The sequence below is a fragment of the Xyrauchen texanus genome, chromosome 47, assembly GCF_025860055.1.
Source record: "Xyrauchen texanus isolate HMW12.3.18 chromosome 47, RBS_HiC_50CHRs, whole genome shotgun sequence".
Lineage (NCBI taxonomy): Eukaryota > Metazoa > Chordata > Actinopteri > Cypriniformes > Catostomidae > Xyrauchen > Xyrauchen texanus.
Window position 1 is genome coordinate 27,493,619 of NC_068322.1, and position 7,453 is coordinate 27,501,071.

Sequence of the window (7,453 nt, forward strand, 5' to 3'; positions counted from 1 at the left end):
ATGCCATCCGTGTCGTCCTCTCCCTTAAGAGCCGCTGCATCCGGAAGTGGGCATCCTGATCCGTGGGATGAAATGAACGTTAGATTGCTGTAGCCAAGCTCCATGCAAAACTTGCCCTAACCCTAACCCTAACCCTAACCCTAACCTAACCCTAACCCTAACCCATTCCTCACCTGTATTTAATTATCTCATTAGTCTTTGTGTATATAATGCCCTGATTTCTGTTCAGTCCTGGTTATTAGTTGAATGTTATTAGACCTACCGTGATTTGCCCATGCCCTACGTGGATGTTTTTTCCTCTTTATATTATTGTTTTCTACCATGGATTTCTACTTTCCTGGCCGTCTACTGGACCTGCTCTGGTATCCCTGGTGTCGTGGCTGTCCAGCTGATCAGCTCTGCTGTCCTGGCCTTCTGCTGGACTTGCTCTGTTCTTCTAGCCATCTGACTGTCCTGCTCTTGTCACGTGGGGTTCCTCCTGATCCTCTCTGGTCTCCTGGGCCTCCTGGCCATCTGCTTGATCTGCTTCAGTCTCACTGGACTCCGACTCCATCTGGGCCATGTTCCCCTCATTCCCTTGCCTCTGGTGTGTAAGCTCTGTCATCTGTTCCCCATGTACTATATTTCCCATCATTACCTGATCTGATCACCTCCAGCTGTTTCCCATTATTCCTCACCTGTGTTGAATTATCTCATTAGTCTTTGTGTATATAATGCCCTGATTTCTGTTCAGTGTTGGTCAGTAGTTGAATGTTTGTGGCTTTCCACGTGATCAGCTGTGCTGTACTGGCCTTCTGCTGTACCTGCTCTTGTATCCCTGGTGTCGTGGCTGTCCAACTGATCAAGTCTGCTGTCCTGGCCTTCTGCTGCACTTATTCAGTTCTTCTAGCCATCTGCCTGTGTTGCCTCTGTCATCTGTTCCCCATGTACTATATTTCCCATCATTACATGATCTGATCACCTCCAGCTGTTTCCCATTATTCCTCACCTGTGTTTAATTATCTCATTAGTCTTTGTGTATATAATGCCCTGATTTCTGTTCAGTTCTGGTCATTTGCCGAATGTTATTTTATACCTACCGTGATTTGCCCATGCCCTACGTGGATGTTTTTTCCTCTTTATATTATTGTTTTCTACCGTGGATTTCTACTTTCCTGGCCGTCTACTGGACCTGCTCTGGTATCTCTGGTGTCGTGGCTGTCCACCTGATCAGCTCTGCTGTCCTGGCCTTCTGCTGGACTTGCTCTGTTCTTCTAGCCATCTGCCTGACCTGCTCATGTCTCGTGGCGTTCCACCTGATCCTCTCTGATCTCCTCGGATTCCTAGCCATCTGCTTGATCTGCTCCAGTCTCACTGGTCTCCGACGCCATCTGGGCCCTGTTCCACTCATTCCCTTGCCTCTGGTGTGTTAGCTCTGTAATCTGTTCCCCATGTGCTTTATTATCTGATCTGATCACCTCCAGCTGTTTCCCATTATTCCTCACCTGTGTTTAATTATCTCATTAGTCTTTGTGTATATAATGCCCTGATTTCTGTTCAGTCCTGGTCATTTGTTGAATGTTATTAGACCTACCGTGATTTGCCCATGCCCTACGTGGATGTTTTTTCCTCTTTATATTATTGTTTTCTACCGTGGATTTCTACTTTCCTGGCTGTCTACTGGACCTGCTCTGGTGTCTCTGGTGTCGTGGCTGTCCACCTGATCAGCTCTGCTGTCCTGGCCTTCTGCTGGACTTGTTCTGTTCTTCTAGCCATCTGCCTGTGTTGCCTCTGTCATCTGTTCCCCATGTACTATATTTCCCATCATTACCTGATCTGATCACCTCCAGCTGTTTCCCATTATTCCTCACCTGTGTTTAATTATCTCATTAGTCTTTGTGTATATAATGCCCTGATATCTGTTCAGTAGTTGAATGTTTGTTTGTGGCTGTCCACCTGATCAGCTCTGCTGTCCTGGCCTTCTGCTGGACTTGCTCTGTTCTTCTAGCCATCTGCCTGACCTGCTCATGTCTCGTGGCGTTCCACCTGATCCTCTCTGGTCTCCTGGGCCTCCTGGCCATCTGCTTGATCTGCTCCAGTCTCACTGCTCTCCGACTTCATCTGGGCCATGTTCTCCTCATTCCCTTGCCTCTGGTGTGTTAGATCTGTCATCTATTCCACATGTACTATATTTCCCATCATTACCTGATCTGATCACCTCCAGCTGTTTCCCATTATTCCTCACCTGTGTTTAATTATCTCATTAGTCTTTGTGTATATAATGCCCTGATTTCTGTTCAGTAGTTGAATGTTTGTTTGTGGCTGTCCACCTGATCAGCTCTGCTGTCCTGGCCTTCTGCTGGACTTATTCAGTTCTTCTAGCCATCTGCCTGTGTTGCCTCTGTCATCTGTTCCCCATGTACTATATTTCCCATCATTACCTGATCTGATCACCTCCAGCTGTTTCCCATTATTCCTCACCTGTGTTTAATTATCTCATTAGTCTTTGTGTATATAATGCCCTGATTTCTGTTCAGTATTTGAACGTTTGTTTGTGGCTGTCCACCTGATCAGCTCTGCTGTCCTGGCCTTCTGCTGGACTTATTCAGTTCTTCTAGCCATCTGCCTGTGTTGCCTCTGTCATCTGTTCCCCATGTACTATATTTCCCATCATTACCTGATCTGATCACCTCCAGCTGTTTCCCATTATTCCTCACCTGTATTTAATTATCTCATTAGTCTTTGTGTATATAATGCCCTGATTTCTGTTCAGTCCTGGTTATTAGTTGAATGTTATTAGACCTACCGTGATTTGCCCATGCCCTACGTGGATGTTTTTTCCTCTTTATATTATTGTTTTCTACCATGGATTTCTACTTTCCTGGCCGTCTACTGGACCTGCTCTGGTATCCCTGGTGTCGTGGCTGTCCAGCTGATCAGCTCTGCTGTCCTGGCCTTCTGCTGGACTTGCTCTGTTCTTCTAGCCATCTGACTGTCCTGCTCATGTCACGTGGGGTTCCTCCTGATCCTCTCTGGTCTCCTGGGCATCCTGGCCATCTGCTTGATCTGCTTCAGTCTCACTGGACTCCGACTCCATCTGGGCCATGTTCCCCTCATTCCCTTGCCTCTGGTGTGTAAGCTCTGTCATCTGTTCCCCATGTACTATATTTCCCATCATTACCTGATCTGATCACCTCCAGCTGTTTCCCATTATTCCTCACCTGTGTTGAATTATCTCATTAGTCTTTGTGTATATAATGCCCTGATTTCTGTTCAGTGTTGGTCAGTAGTTGAATGTTTGTGGCTTTCCACCTGATCAGCTGTGCTGTACTGGCCTTCTGCTGTACCTGCTCTTGTATCCCTGGTGTCGTGGCTGTCCAACTGATCAAGTCTGCTGTCCTGGCCTTCTGCTGCACTTATTCAGTTCTTCTAGCCATCTGCCTGTGTTGCCTCTGTCATCTGTTCCCCATGTACTATATTTCCCATCATTACATGATCTGATCACCTCCAGCTGTTTCCCATTATTCCTCACCTGTGTTTAATTATCTCATTAGTCTTTGTGTATATAATGCCCTGATTTCTGTTCAGTTCTGGTCATTTGCCGAATGTTATTTTATACCTACCGTGATTTGCCCATGCCCTACGTGGATGTTTTTTCCTCTTTATATTATTGTTTTCTACCGTGGATTTCTACTTTCCTGGCCGTCTACTGGACCTGCTCTGGTATCTCTGGTGTCGTGGCTGTCCACCTGATCAGCTCTGCTGTCCTGGCCTTCTGCTGGACTTGCTCTGTTCTTCTAGCCATCTGCCTGACCTGCTCCAGTCTCACTGGTCTCCGACTCCATCTGGGCCCTGTTCCCCTCATTCCCTTGCCTCTGGTGTGTTAGCTCTGTAATCTGTTCCCCATGTGCTTTATTATCTGATCTGATCACCTCCAGCTGTTTCCCATTATTCCTCACCTGTGTTTAATTATCTCATTAGTCTTTGTGTATATAATGCCCTGATTTCTGTTCAGTCCTGGTTATTTGTTGAATGTTATTAGACCTACCGTGATTTGCCCATGCCCTACGTGGATGTTTTTTTCCTCTTTATATTATTGTTTTCTACCGTGGATTTCTACTTTCCTGGCCGTCTACTGGACCTGCTCTGGTATCTCTGGTGTCGTGGCTGTCCACCTGATCAGCTCTGCTGTCCTGGCCTTCTGCTGGACTTGTTCTGTTCTTCTAGCCATCTGCCTGTGTTGCCTCTGTCATCTGTTCCCCATGTACTATATTTCCCATCATTACCTGATCTGATCACCTCCAGCTGTTTCCCATTATTCCTCAACTGTGTTTAATTATCTCATTAGTCTTTGTGTATATAATGCCCTGATATCTGTTCAGTAGTTGAATGTTTGTTTGTGGCTGTCCACCTGATCAGCTCTGCTGTCCTGGCCTTCTGCTGGACTTGCTCTGTTCTTCTAGCCATCTGCCTGACCTGCTCATGTCTCGTGGCGTTCCACCTGATCCTCTCTGGTCTCCTGGGCCTCCTGGCCATCTGCTTGATCTGCTCCAGTCTCACTGCTCTCCGACTTCATCTGGGCCATGTTCTCCTCATTCCCTTGCCTCTGGTGTGTTAGATCTGTCATCTGTTCCCCATGTACTATATTTCCCATCATTACCTGATCTGATCACCTCCAGCTGTTTCCCATTATTCCTCACCTGTGTTTAATTATCTCATTAGTCTTTGTGTATATAATGCCCTGATTTCTGTTCAGTAGTTGAATGTTTGTTTGTGGCTGTCCACCTGATCAGCTCTGCTGTCCTGGCCTTCTGCTGGACTTATTCAGTTCTTCTAGCCATCTGCCTGTGTTGCCTCTGTCATCTGTTCCCCATGTACTATATTTCCCATCATTACCTGATCTGATCACCTCCAGCTGTTTCCCATTATTCCTCACCTGTGTTTAATTATCTCATTAGTCTTTGTGTATATAATGCCCTGATTTCTGTTCAGTCCTGGTCATTTGTTGAATGTTATTAGACCTACCGTGATTTGCCCATGCCCTATGTGGATGTTTTTTCCTCTTTATATTATTGTTTTCTACCGTGGATTTCTACTTTCCTGGCCGTCTACTGGACCTGCTCTGGTGTCTCTGGTGTCGTGGCTGTCCACCTGATCAGCTCTGCTGTCCTGGCCTTCTGCTGGACTTGTTCTGTTCTTCTAGCCATCTGCCTGTGTTGCCTCTGTCATCTGTTCCCCATGTACTATATTTCCCATCATTACCTGATCTGATCACCTCCAGCTGTTTCCCATTATTCCTCACCTGTGTTTAATTATCTCATTAGTCTTTGTGTATATAATGCCCTGATATCTGTTCAGTAGTTGAATGTTTGTTTGTGGCTGTCCACCTGATCAGCTCTGCTGTCCTGGCCTTCTGCTGGACTTGCTCTGTTCTTCTAGCCATCTGCCTGACCTGCTCATGTCTCGTGGCGTTCCACCTGATCCTCTCTGGTCTCCTGGGCCTCCTGGCCATCTGCTTGATCTGCTCCAGTCTCACTGCTCTCCGACTTCATCTGGGCCATGTTCTCCTCATTCCCTTGCCTCTGGTGTGTTAGATCTGTCATCTGTTCCACATGTACTATATTTCCCATCATTACCTGATCTGATCACCTCCAGCTGTTTCCCATTATTCCTCACCTGTGTTTAATTATCTCATTAGTCTTTGTGTATATAATGCCCTGATTTCTGTTCAGTATTGGTCAATATTTGAATGTTTGTGGCTTTCCACCTGTTTAACTCTGCTGTCCTGGCCTTCTGCTGTACTTATTCAGTTCTTCTAGCCATCTGCCTGTGTTGCCTCTGTCATCTGTTCCCCATGTACTATATTTCCCATCATTACCTGATCTGATCACCTCCAGCTGTTTCCCATTATTCCTCACCTGTGTTTAATTATCTCATTAGTCTTTGTGTATATAATGCCCTGATTTCTGTTCAGTAGTTGAATGTTCGTTTGTGGCTGTCCACCTGATCAGCTCTGCTGTCCTGGCCTTCTGCTGTACCTGCTCTTGTATCCCTGGTGTCGTGTCTGTCCACCTGATCAACTCTGCTGTCCTGGCCTTCTGCTGGACTTATTCAGTTCTTCTAGCCATCTGCCTGTGTTGCCTCTGTCATCTGTTCCCCATATACTATATTTCCCATCATTACATGATCTGATCACCTCCAGCTGTTTCCCATTATTCCTCACCTGTGTTTAATTATCTCATTAGTCTTTGTGTATATAATGCCCTGATTTCTGTTCAGTCCTGGTCATTTGTTGAATGTTATTAGACCTACCGTGATTTGCCCATGTCCTTCGTGGATGTTTTTTCCTCTTTATATTATTGTTTTCTACCGTGGATTTCTACTTTCCTGGCCGTCTACTGGACCTGCTTCTGGTATCCCTGGTGTCGTGGCTGTCCACCTGATCAGCTCTGCTGTCCTGGCCTTCTGCTGGACTTGCTCTGTTCTTCTAGCCATCTGTCTGACCTGCTCATGTCTCGTGGCGTTCCACCTGATCCTCTCTGGTCTCCTGGGCCTCCTGGCCATCTGCTTGATCTGCTCCAGTCTCACTGCTCTCCGACTTCATCTGGGCCATGTTCTCCTCATTCCCTTGCCTCTGGTGTGTTAGATCTGTCATCTGTTCCCCATGTACTATATTTCCCATCATTACCTGATCTGATCACCTCCAGCTGTTTCCCATTATTCCTCACCTGTGTTTAATTATCTCATTAGTCTTTGTGTATATAATGCCCTGATTTCTGTTCAGTAGTTGAACGTTTGTTTGTGGCTGTCCACCTGATCAGCTCTGCTGTCCTGGCCTTCTGCTGGACTTATCCAGTTCTTCTAGCCATCTGCCTGTGTTGCCTCTGTCATCTGTTCCCCATGTACTATATTTCCCATCATTACCTGATCTGATCACCTCCAGCTGTTTCCCATTATTCCTCACCTGTGTTTAATTATCTCATTAGTCTTTGTGTATATAATGCCCTGATTTCTGTTCAGTCCTGGTCATTTGTTGAAAGTTATTAGACCTACCGTAATTTGCCCATGCCCTACGTGGATGTTTTTTCCTCTTTATATTATTGTTTTCTACCGTGGATTTCTACTTTCCTGGCCGTCTACTGGACCTGCTCTGGTGTCTCTGGTGTCGTGGCTGTCCACCTGATCAGCTCTGCTGTCCTGGCCTTCTGCTGGACTTGTTCTGTTCTTCTAGCCATCTGCCTGTGTTGCCTCTGTCATCTGTTCCCCATGTACTATATTTCCCATCATTACCTGATCTGATCACCTCCAGCTGTTTCCCATTATTCCTCACCTGTGTTTAATTATCTCATTAGTCTTTGTGTATATAATGCCCTGATTTCTGTTCAGTATTGGTCAATATTTGAATGTTTGTGGCTTTCCACCTGTTCAACTCTGCTGTCCTGGCCTTCTGCTGTACCTGCTCTTGTATCCCTGG

At 46.1% G+C, this 7,453-nt stretch overlaps 1 long non-coding RNA gene across 1 annotated transcript; it reads right to left on the reverse strand.

Annotated features, from left to right (window-relative positions):
* Window positions 1-1,078: 1,078 nt before the first annotated feature.
* On the reverse strand, window positions 1,079-2,660 carry LOC127639232 (uncharacterized). Its single transcript, XR_007969938.1, has 3 exons — window positions 2,546-2,660; window positions 1,666-1,935; window positions 1,079-1,171 (listed from the first exon to the last, which is right to left on the reverse strand). It is a non-coding gene; the product is annotated as an uncharacterized LOC127639232 (long non-coding RNA).
* Window positions 2,661-7,453: the final 4,793 nt, after the last annotated feature.